We start from the raw sequence: 13,967 nt of genomic DNA on the forward strand, positions 1-13,967 counted from the left end.
GTAGGTAACAGTTTTCTTCTGAAAAGTTGTTGGCAGGCTTTAATGATAGATTGGAAAAATTTAAAGCTGAATTCAGTGAGATACAAAGTACTAGGTAACATCTTGCATGGCAGCCATCCATCAAGGAGGATCCTTGACATGAAAGGAGTCTTAGCAAATATAAAATGATGCGCTTACCCTGGGGCCCTTTAAATACTAAAGTGTTATAGCACTATGATCCCACTTCAGCTGCCATGGTTGCATCCTATGGAATCCTGAGGTTTGTAATTTGATGATGACTTCCTCTGCATTATAGTTTGCTGGCTGAAAATTCTACCTAAACTGCAAATTGCAGGATTCCATAGGATTTTATCATGGCCATTAAATTAGAGTCATAGTGCTATAACTGTAGTTGATGTTTTCTTGTATTTAATCATTTGTGTTTGGTGACCGGATATCAGTGGTTTGATGAGTAAGCTCCAGTTTTCACTGCAAACTTCTTGTAGCATTGGAAAGAATTGGGTAAAGTGCTAAAGCTATTTGGCAGATTAAATTTGGCACCTTGGAGAGTTCATTTAAAGTCTGAACTAAGACCAGAATGCATTTATTGTTTTACTGCCATGAGAACCACTGACCACCAGTGCATTTAATCATAGGCCTAATTCCCACTTAACTGTTAAACCAGGTTCTGAACCGAATCTATGATTCGTTTCGGCCCCAAACATGGTTCCCACTATCTTTTCACCAGAAAAAGGCCAGTGCCAGAGAGGCTGTGGGAAGGCCTGAGTGGAGAGGCCAGGCCACACGACGGAGAAGGCCAGGCCATGTGGCGGAGAGGCCTGGGGGATAGAGGAGGTAGGCTGGGGAGAAGGCTGGGGATGGAGGGAGGCATGACCGGGGTGGAGAGGCCAAGGAAAAGCCACTGCCAGTGGGAACCACGGCAGATTAGAATCCATCTGGTTCCCACTTGGGCTGGATCTATTTATTTCTAAATAAATCAATTCAGCCCCCAAAACATCTTATTTTACCAGCATCCTTTTGATGCGGGTTAAATGGGTAAAAACCATGCTCCCCCTTTCCAAATTGCTTCAGCAGTTTGAATTAAGTGGGAACCATGGTGGTTTAAACCAAATCATTTGGAATCACGATCCAGTTTAAACCATAGTGGGAATTAGGCCATAGTGTTTTATTGATTTTATATGAATGAATAATATGCTGGTGTTTCTCTCTCTTATAAAAAGTGTTCTTTCTGCCTTATTATTCATATACGTGTGTGTGTGTTGTCTCTCTCTCTCTCTCTCTTCTGTGCCTTCATTTGTTTTTTGTTTTTCTTTCTTTGTTCAGTTCTGCTTAGTGATTGTTGTTTCTACTGCTAATTCTTGCACTGGAAATTTTTAAGATGAGTTGTATTAAACTGTATTGGTTTTTCATTTTAATTTGTAATGTCGTTTTATTGTCAAAACAAGTATAAACATTTTAAAAATAACAATGCTCCAGTGAGATGTACTCGAAAGTTAACATACGTTAGATCTGGCAGCACATGGAACAAGGTCTTGATATGAAGAAAAACCTTTCTGGTCTTCAGTAGATTTGTGATCATGCATCGTTTTATGAAATTCTGGCCAACAATATTTGGAACTAGAGATGATGCATGTGTGTATAGATAGGAAGTCCTCAGAAATCATATAGAGAAAAATCTCTCTCTATTTCTGACATTTATTGTGGCTATTCCACCTTTTTAACATTCTAGACTTTCTTCATATCATTTTTTTTAGCCCACACCAATATGTTTCCTTTTATATTTTTGCTAAATGTGTGCATTGGATTTGTCAAAGGTCTAGATAATGTAGTATGTGTAAACTGGTCATTGATTCTCCTGATAACATAAGACTACAGTAGCCTCTCCTTTTTCATAGGAGATCTGTTCCGTACTCCCTCGCGACAATGGAGTTTTGCATGTATTCAACCCCCATTGTCTTGAATATAGGCATGGGCACATGGTGGCACCCAACCTTGGATCCTCCATATCTTGGACTTAGTTTCCAAAATTTATGAACATTGGCTATGCTGGCTGCTGTTTCTGAAAGTTGAACTCTAAAGCATCTGGAGGAACAAATGCTGAGAACTACTGTGCTAGAGAGATGCTAGACAACATGCCTGGGATCTCAGCTGTATTGTAATTTCTAACCACTGTGACCAATATAAATCAGTCTGTCCACTTAGTTTGACTGTAATGCAAAATCACAACAAATTAAAATGAGTCTAGTATCGTTCCAGGTGTATATATGCCCTGCAACTCCCTTCTATTATGGCCAAAAGGGAAAAAACCCCAAACAAAACATGGGAGCTTTCCATATCCCATTTAGATTGATTATACTCTAACATGCAGTCTGAATCTTCAAATGTGATTAATTTTAACTGTATTAGTAACCAGCTTCCTAAACTTTGGTTTGAAGTTGGCCAGTTTCTAGAAACCAGAAAAAAATTACCACAGTTCATCTAGGTTCAGTAGACATGAGAAGTTGCAACAGGGAGGGTTTCATACTTTTCAGACCTCTACTAGAAGAGGAAGTGGGGAACATGTGAGCCTAAAGCTCCCTGCATCTTGTTCTGAAAATGCTAAATTGTAGTCTAGGTTTAGATACACAACAGTCTATCTTTGAATGTGAAAATGGGCATTGGTATTTTTTTTAAGTATTTCCACAACTGTGGGTCTTAGCAATCCTGCTGTAACTATTCAGCTGTGTCTTTGTAGCACAAAGAATAATATTTCATTAGGGTCGTGCCAATGTAAGCATTAGTAATTTGCCCTCTGAATTAATCGAATAGGAGTCACTGAAGCTCAGAAACTCAAAAGCCATATTTCAGGTCTGTGCATAAAGGTAAAACTGAAAGATGAAGTGCATATTGATTTTCTGTTTCTCTTATAGTTTTCATTGACTGTTTCAACTTTTGTATATGTTTCAGTAATTAGGTGTTTCCACGACATCTAATATATTTATGGATTTACTGTAGTCCTTGTTATGGACCTGTTCTCTTGCCCGAAACAATCTGCTCAGCAGTTTTGGAATTTGAATATTGGCTTGATTTACTATGAAATTGGCATTGGATTCCTGTTTTTTGTATTAGCAGTGAAGTTGATTGCTCTTGCACTCTACATGTAAATGTTTCCTCTGGAGAAAGAGACCTCTGAGGCATTTTTGTTGTTGTTGTTCCTGATACATTTCACTAATATTCTGTTTAATGCTGGCTTGTGCTGCAAGGTAGAGACTCCAATTTCTGATTTGCATGGAGTGGGGAAGGAGGATGGTGGGAAGGTGGCAAGACTCATAGTTTGAACCTTGAACATACTCAATCTTCAACTGGAAATACATCGTCTTTTTAGAGCATGGAATGTGGTTACTTTTTATTCCTAACAAAAAGAACTAAATCTCCCAACGTGTAAGACCTAAGAATAGGCTGAATTACATTATAGTAATTTATTACATATACACATAGAATTTTACAGTAACGTACAAAACCAATGTAACAATTGATATTAATATGAAGTTTCAGACTCATAACTAAACAAAATTATATTGGTATCCTATATGATAAACATATATTTCCTGCCTCTAAAGTTACAACAGTATATCAGTGCCCCACATTATAATTATATAATACCAATTTTACAAAACAAACAAACAAACAAAAACAGATAAGTCAAGTTATTCCTCACAAACAGCCAGCAGAAAACCTCTGTAGGCTGAAATATGGGATGAGGGTGACACATTTCTTCTGTTCTGTACCTTCTATTATTTTACTTGTGAAAGTGGGCCACTCTACTTCGTCAGCAGGAGTGGCTAGACATGGCCTGGCAAGCCACCTCACTTCATAACTGGAAAATGGAAACTAAAAGTGCATGCAAATAAGTAGTTTGAGATGACAATTGAAAAAGTTACAGCTGAATAAGGCACTTTTAAAAAATATTTAACTTGATTTTCACCAGCCTGTTAGGACCAATGCTGTTTGGTAACTCACAGCTGCTCAAGTTCCTCTTATGGCTATTGCTTCATCTGTACTACAGAAATAATGCATTTTGACACCACTTTAACTGATATGGATCAATGCTATGGAATTCTGGTATTTGAAGTTTGTTCTGGCACCTGAATTCTCTGACAGAGAAGGCTAAATATCTCACCAACTTAGAAATCCCAGAATTACAAGGTGTCGAGCCATCACAGTTAAAGCGGTGTCAAACAGCATTATTTCTCCAGTGAAGATGCAGCCGATGTTGCACAAGTAGGATGATTTTTACAGGCATGTAAAAAGAAAATGGGATTCTAACCCAGGGTAAAGAGAGTGCTGTTTTGTTTTGTTTTAACCCAAACCCTCTACTTTTAAAAATCATGTTGCAGGTCACCTTGAGCCCATGTTCTGGCATAAGCTAAGTAAATAAATACATAGTTTAAATAATTTTGGAAATGACATGATAGAAGTTGTGTTCCTGGTCTATATACTCATCCCACTGTTATGCCTAGTTAAATAGGGTTGGGAGTTCTTTGCAGTGTTTCAAAAGCTTGCTGAGTTTGATACAGTATTTGGGGGAGGTATACATGTCCTTCTTATATGACAACTTAACCACTATGATTCTTCTTCAGCCACCATTAAATTTTTCACTGAATGAACCCCCAACTCTTTCTCAGTGCAAGGTGGGAAAGTCTTCTTTAACTATGCAACCTGTTACATAGGTCCAAAACACATTGCAGAAATAATCCCATTTGAGACTACTTTAACTGCCCTGGCTCAATGCTGGGAAATTCTGGGAACTGTAGTTTTGTGAGACAAACATTCAGCTTTCTCTGTCAGAAAGCCCTGATACCACAATAAACTACAGTTACCAGAATTCCCTATTACTGAGACAGGGCAGTTAAAGAGGTTTTGAACCGTAGTTGTTACTTGAGTCTTTGACTTGAATCCTGTGATTAGTCCCAACTAGAGTAGAGCAATTCCAGTTGGATCAATGGAGACTTGGTAAAACTATATGTATATAAGTTCCATTGATTCATTGGGTATATTAGAGTTGAGAGTAACAACTAGATTTAGCATAAAGTGGCCCATTTTCCAGTTATGATAAGCTACACAGTCACTGCTCAACATGGGAAAAAAGATCCTGTGAGTTCACTTTCTGTATGTTACATCCTCAAACACTTCTTGTAAGCTGTTCATTTCATAAGCACCACAGCAGATTGTAAGCCAGTATTTGTTTCGGTGACACTCTCTTTTATTGGCATGAAAGCAAAACCTGTGCAAAATCCACATTAAAAATGTTGGGCAGAATTAACTTGCTTAGGCAAGTTAATCCTTTTTGGGTTGGTAAGCTGGGAACGGACAACTTAATTGAATTGAACTTCATGAACACTCTCTTTCTGGCATGAAGACTGACATTTTAAACATTCATAAGTATCCTTATTTTAAAACCTTCTTTAACTGTCATGCCTATTTGCATATTATTATTTTAAGAGGTGTTGGGAATGAATGTAACATTTATAGAACCAGAGAAATGCCAAAGAAACCTCTCTCTTCCTCCTCTTTTTTTAATAAGAAAAATAACTGTGACTTAAAGCCTGGTTTTATGAGTATTTCATGACCTCCTGCTGTATAAGAGATTTATGCTGAATTGAATTTAATTGTCAGGAAATATCTCTAGCAGTGTACAGAAAGAGACTTACTGTACGTTCTGTTAAGGCATTATAACTATATCTATGCTGATAAATGTCATTGGCTTCCTACTCATTGAGAACAGATTCAGATATGGTATTTCAGAACTGAAACAGAAAATGCATGTGAATTTCACTTAATTGTGCTCAGCTTTGTTTTTATAACATTATTAGCTTAAATGTCTTCCTCTGATTGGATACCTGTTACACTACTTACAAAAATATCCAAAGGTGCTCAAGCTTTCCAGGCTATACAATGAAAAATCAAGCCTCGATTTGGGAGTAGGGAGGTGACAGCCGATGTGGCATAGTGGTCTGAGTGTTGGAGTATGACTCTGAAAACCAGGCTTCAAATCCCGGCTCGCCATATAAAACCACCTTTGGCAAGTTATACTCTCTCAGCCTCAAAGGATGGCAATGACAAAGGTAAAAACCCTCTGAAGAAATCTGCCCCCCAAAAACCCCATGATGGGTTTGCCTTAGGGGTGCCATAAGTCAGAAGTGACTTGAAGGTACACAACAACAACAACAACAAGGTGGGAAATAGTTGGGAAGTGTACTGGTCACAATTCTTATGGTGAGTTTTATAGATACTGGTATGACAAATAGGCTAAAATGCTATGAACATTTGTATCAGTGAGGAACTGAACACATTGGGCTAACATGAGCCATAATGAGAAAAGTGCATATTTCATATGTCAAGCATAAAGCCTAGCTAAGGCAGAAAATGAAAGGAACCCTGCATTAGTTTGCAGCAGGTTCCTCTGCTTCAGTCTTCATTCCTAGGTAAGTATGTAGAGGATTTCAATGTCAATGTACAGTAATAGTTTGTTTGATAGGTAAAGAGAGGCTCTCAAATATGGCTCTGTGTTTACTATCAGTTCACTAGATTAAGCATATAAAGATGAACTCTTGACTATATAACTCACAAACCATAGAAGGTAGTTTTGATGGAGAACAGTTGGATCTAGCTTTATTCATATTTCGAGTAGACCAGTTAAAACCAATGGATTGAATGAGTTTCATGACTAATGTAAGTTTTGCTGACTTGAAAGCTTATTGATTTCAATGGGCCTTCTCTAAGTATAACTAAATCAGGATCCAGACAACCGCATGCACTGCATTTGTATTTATTTTTGTGTGTTCTCTCAAATGTCAGAGCTACAGCCTCTGAATTCATGACTTCAACTAAATAATAGTTAACTGGCCAACAATATTACAATTTATAGAAATAGTTTATTCTATCAAGAAATAAGGTGCAAATACTATTTCTACTATCTTAGAGGTGTTGATCAAAAGAGAGAAACTAAGTGGATTCTGATATGAAGGTGCTCATATCTTTCATCAACTAGATGAAAAACAACCCTTTAAATTGTGCCTCAACATGACTTTGACTGTGTTTGTAGATTTTTCACGCTTCCTTCCCAAGAGACTACTGATGTGTTTGTGCATAATACTGTAGATTGAAATTCCATAGACACTTAAACAAGGAAAGGCAGCCTCTCCTGGCACTATCATTGAAGTGTGAATTACACACTTTTAGTCAGACTAGACTAGACTAAAACATTCTTAGTTGTGTGTGCTGAAGTAATGTTGACAAGTTGTTCAGCATATGATACAGCAGCCACGGTTTTTAAAGAAATGTCGAATAAGGAGCACTGGGGGCTGTGTAACAGGACATTTTATTTGTGAATGTAATTGACAAAAGAGGACAGTAGTCATGCAAAGTTCATTCCATAATACGTTTTAAAACTATTTCTTCTAAAGGGAGTGACACTAATCCCCTACTGTGCCCAACTACACTATTCAGCACAGTTCTCCAATGTGCTGCAGTTCTGGCTAGAAGATTCTGGGAATTGTAGTAAAAAAGGTAACTTTTCCAAGCTCTGATGATAACTTGGACATTGGACTGAAATAATGAATTTTGCAAACAAAAACATGGAGAACATCATAACTGCCATATTTGGGGGCTGGGTTATATGAAACACAGCACATTATTCTAATGAACAAATTCATCTGTTAAAAATCTTTGGAATTCTAAAGAAGACCTGGATAGTGAATACATTATAGAATCAGCAGAGACCAAGACAGGCTGCATCTCAAGATGTCTTAAGGGTGGGCAAAATGTGGCCCCTGGGCTGCATGCAGACCTTGGGACTACAAATGCAACCCAGAGGACCTCCCCATAAGTTCCTAGATTCCCCCAGTATTTTAAAGGTTCTGGTGGATTAAACTCCATTTAGGGTGATTTTGTTTGTACCCAAATTCCCCCAAACATCCCAAAACCACCCAAAATGACAACAGTTTGCTCACCTAACCTTCCCTGGCCTCTGGTCCTCCCCAAAACAGACCCCCCCAAAAGAAAAAAAATCTGTCCCAAATTGAGCACAGTGGTTCCGTTTCCTTGAGTGTCCTGGAATGTGCTCCAGACAGATTCAGGAAGGAAAAATTACCCCTGCCTTGTTTGCAGCTGCCCACTCCTGTGTTAAATATAATACATATAAAGGGAATTTAAACAGGCATTGTTTGAAAAGCTTGACAGTTAGATTTTTCCTAGGACCCAACCCTCCACCCTGCAGAGAGATGTTGTTTTTAGCCTTATCATTTCTATTTATCTATTTTCTAATAATGCTAAATATTTTTAAATGTGTTTGTAAACAGCTTCAATTTTGCTAGATTAAGTTTCATGTAGACTTAGTCATGGAAACCCACTGGGTGATCTTGGGCAAGTTACACCCTCTCAGCTCCAGGAAACCCCATGTTTGCCATAAATAAGTAATGACTTAAAGGCACACAACAACAACAACAGGCATATTGTTGTGTTTTGTTATATATGGGGATTTTGAAACCTATTTTGATTGTGTCTTTTATTTCCTCCAGTAAATAATAAGCCACATGACACTTTAAAAACTCTCCCTTTTTATTATTAAACTCATGCAGTTGTAATTCCTGGATTAAGTCAGTGTGAGGGAAATACTGAGCTTTGTTGCTGGAGAATAATATTTCACCACCATTTTTTTGTGTCTCTTCTGAGCACTTTGGCTCAAAAATCTGTTCTTTCTTTGAGAAAATGAGCTAGCAAATATCTAGCAAACTCTTTCTCCCATTTTCAGTTCCACTTGCAAAGACCCTTTCTTCTCCCCTTTTCTGAAGCCAATGCAAATCCATCACGTAGTCTCATTCTCACTCACTCTCTTCTCTTTAGGCTAGTTGTCCAGTTAACCAATAAAGACACTCAGCCCTCCATATCTGTGGATTCTGCATCCATGTACTCAGCCATCCATTGCTTCAAAATATTTTTAAAAATTCAAAAAGAAAATGTTGCCATTTTATATAAAGGACATCATTTTATTATGTTATTATATATAATAGACTCGAGCTATCACAGATTTTGGTATCCGTGGGGGGTTCTGGAACCAAACCCTAGTGAAAACCAAGGATCCATTGTGGTGTTTTGGTACCAAGTAGCACATTTTTGCTTGTAATTCATTAACCAAGGGAACAAGTCGTGAGGTTTTCCAGTGAATGATTTATCGTATTGAGCAACTGAGTGTAGTGTGTGGGTGTCAACATGATTATATGCTATAAGATGTTTTAAAATTTGGCGCAAAGACCTTTTTTTTTTTTTTTTTACTTAAGGAAGGAGCCTAAGAGAAGACAAATGCATTTAGTATTTCATCAGATCATATCATGCTGTGATGTAAACCTTTCTTGGAGCTCAGAACACTTTTCTCCAGTCTAGGTGGGAACAATAAAAATGGAAGAGCAGAAAAACTGAAACAGCTAATTTATTTGCAGATTATATTTCCCAAAAGCAAATAACATTTCAGAGCCAGATGAATGCCTTGCTAAATAAAATAAGTTTTAAAATACACAGCCAAGAACAATGATGTGTTTTCCTTCTTGAAAACTCTGAAATCCTACCAAAAATATGAGAGTATTGTTCCAAAGCCTATTTCATTTTCATTGACAGTAAACCTCTTTAAAAAAAATAGTTCCCTCTGCACTAAAGTATAAAAATAAGTTCTGATTATATTGATGTACTGTGAGCTAGTTTGTTGAGTACTTCGAAATTTCATCTACCGTTTTGTTGCTACAAACTGGGGTTACTAACTTGGTAGAGTTAACTTTCTTTTAGTGACTTCCATCATGAGATGCAGAAATGAAGCAGGTGCAGCTTTTCTCATCACTGCATCTCTTTGCCTGATCATTAGCACATGTTCAAAGGTGCCTCACTGGTGGTGGGTGGAGAGAAAATGAATGTGTCAAAAAGAAAGATGACAATGTTACTAGAGAGGGATCAATTATAATTGCTGTTCATTGATCAATGAAAGCAGGAACTTGAAGCTGTCTTTGGATCTTAAAGCTTTCCTCTTTCCATCACTTTCACTCTTAAATGAGTTGTTTGCTGTTGAAATACCTGAAGTAACACCACTGTCTTTCAGTTGAAACATATTAATCCTATACCTGGGCAGTTGTCACCATTATTATTATTACTATTGCTGTTGTTTCTGTCCCACCTTTTTCTGAGAGTGGGATCAAAGTGGCTTACAACAGTTAAAATGACATAATGAAAAGTCCACAAGAGAAAAAGTGAAAACAAGATTGAATGATCAAAAAAATTAAAACCAGATCAAAACATATGTCATTAAACATATCTTTAAACAGACACACCAGCATAACAATTAGCTATATTCAGTGCATTGTGTAAGACAGGCCTTATATAGTCACGCATCTAGCCATTCATTATGTTAGGACAGAAAAGTCTTTACTTGTTTGTGACAAGAAAATAGGGAGGGTGCCAGTCTAAGTTCTTAGGGAAGGGAGTTCAAGAGTCTAGAGGAGGCCACTGATAAGGGCTTTCCCCTTATTCCCAGTGGAGAGAAAATGAATGTGTACCAATGAGGGTGGTGGGGCAGAGAGAAGGGCCTCTCCATGGCTGCTACTTTGCAAGACCATGGGCTAGTTCATAAGGAAGAATGCAATCCTTCAGATTACCTAGACGGGAGCCATGTAGGGTTTTAAAAGTCATAATTGGGAGTTTTAATTTTGGCTGGAAACAGACCAATAGCCAGTGGAGCTGTTGCAATAAGGGGGTTGTGTGATACATGTGGCCAGTCCGAGTTAGCAATCTGGCTGCAGTTGTTTGGACCGTTGAAGTTTCTGAATACCCATCAAAGGAAATCTTAGATAGAGCAGATTACAATACTTCCACAGGATGTAAGTAAAGCATGTGGCACTGTGGTCAGATCAGACATCTCAAGGAATGGGTGCGGCTGGTGCACAAGCTTTCACTGTGTACTCCTAGCCACTGCTGAAATCTGGGCTTCCAGGCTCAGAGTTGAATTCAGGAGCACATCCAAGCTGTGAAACTGTGTCTTCAGGGTGTGTGTGTGTAACTCCATCCAGCACAAGATGAATCTTTGTTCCCTGATCTGCCTTTTGACTTTTGGATTCGGTGTCATCTGTATACTGATGGCATTGGACCACAAAACTCTATAGAAAACCTCTCCCAGCAGTTTCATGTATATGTTAGATAGCATAGGGGGACAGAATTGAACCCTGAGGGATCCCAGAAGCCAATAGTCAAGGGTCAAACAGGAGTCTCCCAGCACTACTTTCTGGGTTGCCCCTCCAGGAAGGAATGAAGCCTCTATCAAACAATGCTCTCAAGTCTCATTGTTTTCCCCGAAGCATATGAACATCCAGGTGAACAAAGCCATCAAATCTGAAATGCTTTCTTCCCATGAGTAATCTACACTTCCTCTTGAAACTTGAGACAAAGGATCTCTTCACGCTCAAAGCAGTAAACCAATCTCTCTGCCTACTCCCTGTTGTGTCTCCAGACAAATTTCCATGTCCATTCTTCTCAAGAATATCCTGATCTAATCACTGTTGTTGTCACACTAAAATTAAAGCAATCAACCAGTCCAGAATTCCATTGTCAATTCCTAGGACAAGTTATTCAGCCTTTGTTATCTGGTCAGCTAGCCCATTTGCTAGGGCTAGTTTTAAGGTATACATATGGTTTCAGAATCTAAGTTCTCTACACACAAATGACACACAGCCCAGTCCACATACACACTTGGTATCCCCCTCTGTATCACCCTCGGACCTTCCAGTCTGAGCCACTCCAGTTTTCATGGTCTTCTCATTGGACAGGTAATTATAACCCCACTGCAAAGCCCTAAAACTGTGCTCTCCCCTTTCCATATATCCATTTCAGTTAGCAAATCACACCAGACACAGAATACAGAGCTATCTTGTGTGTGTGATTGTATTCTGCATATTTTCTAAATAAAAAATCTTCTTAATTCACATAAGATCTGGAGTCCTCCTCAGTTAGTATTGATATACACTGGTGCAAATGGTCCAAAGGTTACCCAAGCCTCTTGCAAAAGTTAATTTCCCCAGCATTTGAAATAATACTGACAGTTGGTGGGGACCTCCCAATCCCTGATACCTGTTCTTTGGGTAACAGTAGCATTGAAAGCCGTTGAGCACTCCAGCAGAGCCAACAGTAACACATTTCCCTGTCCAGCTTGTGGTGTAGATCATCCATCAAGGTTGTTAATGCTGTCTCTGTCCTATAACCAATCCTAAAACAAGATTGAAATAGTTTTAGATAATCCCTTTCATTTAGAAAGTGCTGGAACTGAGAGGCCACCACATGCTCCAGAGCCTTGCTTAACAATGGAATGTTACAGACTGGATGACAATTATCCAGAATTGGTGGGATCCAGGGATAGCCTTTTTAGTAATGGTTTTATAACAGACTCCTTCAGGCAAGCTGGAATTCTGCCTTGTTTTATTGAGGCATCAATTACTCCTTGTATCTGCTCAGCCCATCCCCTCTAGCTTTTTTAATAAGCCAGGAATGATAAAGATCTGGAACACATGTGGTGATCCTCATATCCTCAAGAATACAATCTGCATTCTTGGGTTGCAGAAACTAAAAAAACCCTATCCATTACTGCTGGACAAATAGGGGGAAGAGTTACATCCCCTGGATCTGTATCAATTATAGCAGGGGTTGGCAACCTTTTTGACCTGGGGGCCAGGTTGCTGTCCCTCAGACAACTGGGGGGCCGAAGCCAAAAAATAAATAATTAAATATTTTTTAAAAAATCTAAATAAATAAACCGGGACAAATGTAGGACAAAATTTTCAAATGGAGGACACTTTTTTAAAAAATGGGGGACACACAAAAAATTGGCTGATTTTTTTAAAAAATGTTAATATAAATGCATGTTTCTGAGGCTTCTATAGACAATTGCCCCCCTTGTCCCCCGCTTGTCCCCCTTGCCTGCCACTTGCCCCGCTTGCCCACCTCCTCCTGATAGGCCAAAGGCCCCGGCGCCAATCGGTGGCAGGACCGGGCTGGGGCCGGTCCCAAGGCCTTGCCGGGCCGGATCCGGCCCGCGGGCCATAGGTTGCCTACCCCTGAATTATAGCATCCAAGTCAGAACAGATCTAAATGATTTTATTTGCAAAGTGCTGGGCAAGTTGTTCACAGTAAGCTGTCAGATGATCTAGATTTTCCTCTGCTAGGCCTGTGTGTAAAAAACTCCTGACCATTTGAAATAGCCTTACTGGCAGGCTTCCTACATATGCAATAGAGGCAGAGAAGAAATTTCCCTTTGCTTCTTCTATTGCCACAGAGTAGACTCTCAGATAAGCTGTCACCTGTGTTTGGTCAGATGCATGTGTAGTTTTCTGCCAATGCCACTCTAGTCTCCTTCACTGCCACCAACTGCCTGGAAAACTAGGGAAGCAGTTTGGCTCTAGTCTGTGAGAGGGGTCACTCAGGAGTGATCATGACCGCTGCCCTGGCCATTCCACCATTCCAGAGGTCAGCCAGGACTTCAACAGGATGGTTTGTCAAGGCAGCAGAGAACTCCCCAAGAGCCACCAGGACACTATCTGGATCCATAAGTCTCCTGACATAGACCATCTTAATGAGTCCCTCACCATTGCAGAGGTTCTGAGTCCAGTAAATCTGAATCCTACCAGGTGATCTGTCCATGACTATAGACACTTTCTCCACTCCCAGATCACATTCCCAGACATTTCCAGATCACATGTACCCCATCCACTACAGAAAACAAAGTCCAGAGGATGCCCAGCAGCTTGAGTAGGGCCAGGTATCATTTGGGACAGACACATGGTTGTCATGGCAGACATGAAGTCCTGAACTGTCCTGAACCAATGGGGCAGCATGGATGTTGAAATCCCCCAGCACTAAGATTTCACTAACCCCAAGATCACCCTGACTGGTTCAGGAAAGTT

General features: G+C 39.3%; 1 protein-coding gene across 2 annotated transcripts in view; it reads left to right on the forward strand.

Moving 5' to 3' along the window:
• The window catches only part of PRKN (parkin RBR E3 ubiquitin protein ligase), a 938,258-nt gene that overhangs the window by 322,865 nt on the left and 601,426 nt on the right, over positions 1-13,967 (forward strand). The window lies entirely within an intron of this gene.

Source organism: Sceloporus occidentalis, unplaced genomic scaffold (genome assembly GCF_023333645.1).
Source record: "Sceloporus occidentalis isolate IW3139 unplaced genomic scaffold, rSceOcc1.0.p SCAF_6, whole genome shotgun sequence".
Lineage (NCBI taxonomy): Eukaryota > Metazoa > Chordata > Lepidosauria > Squamata > Phrynosomatidae > Sceloporus > Sceloporus occidentalis.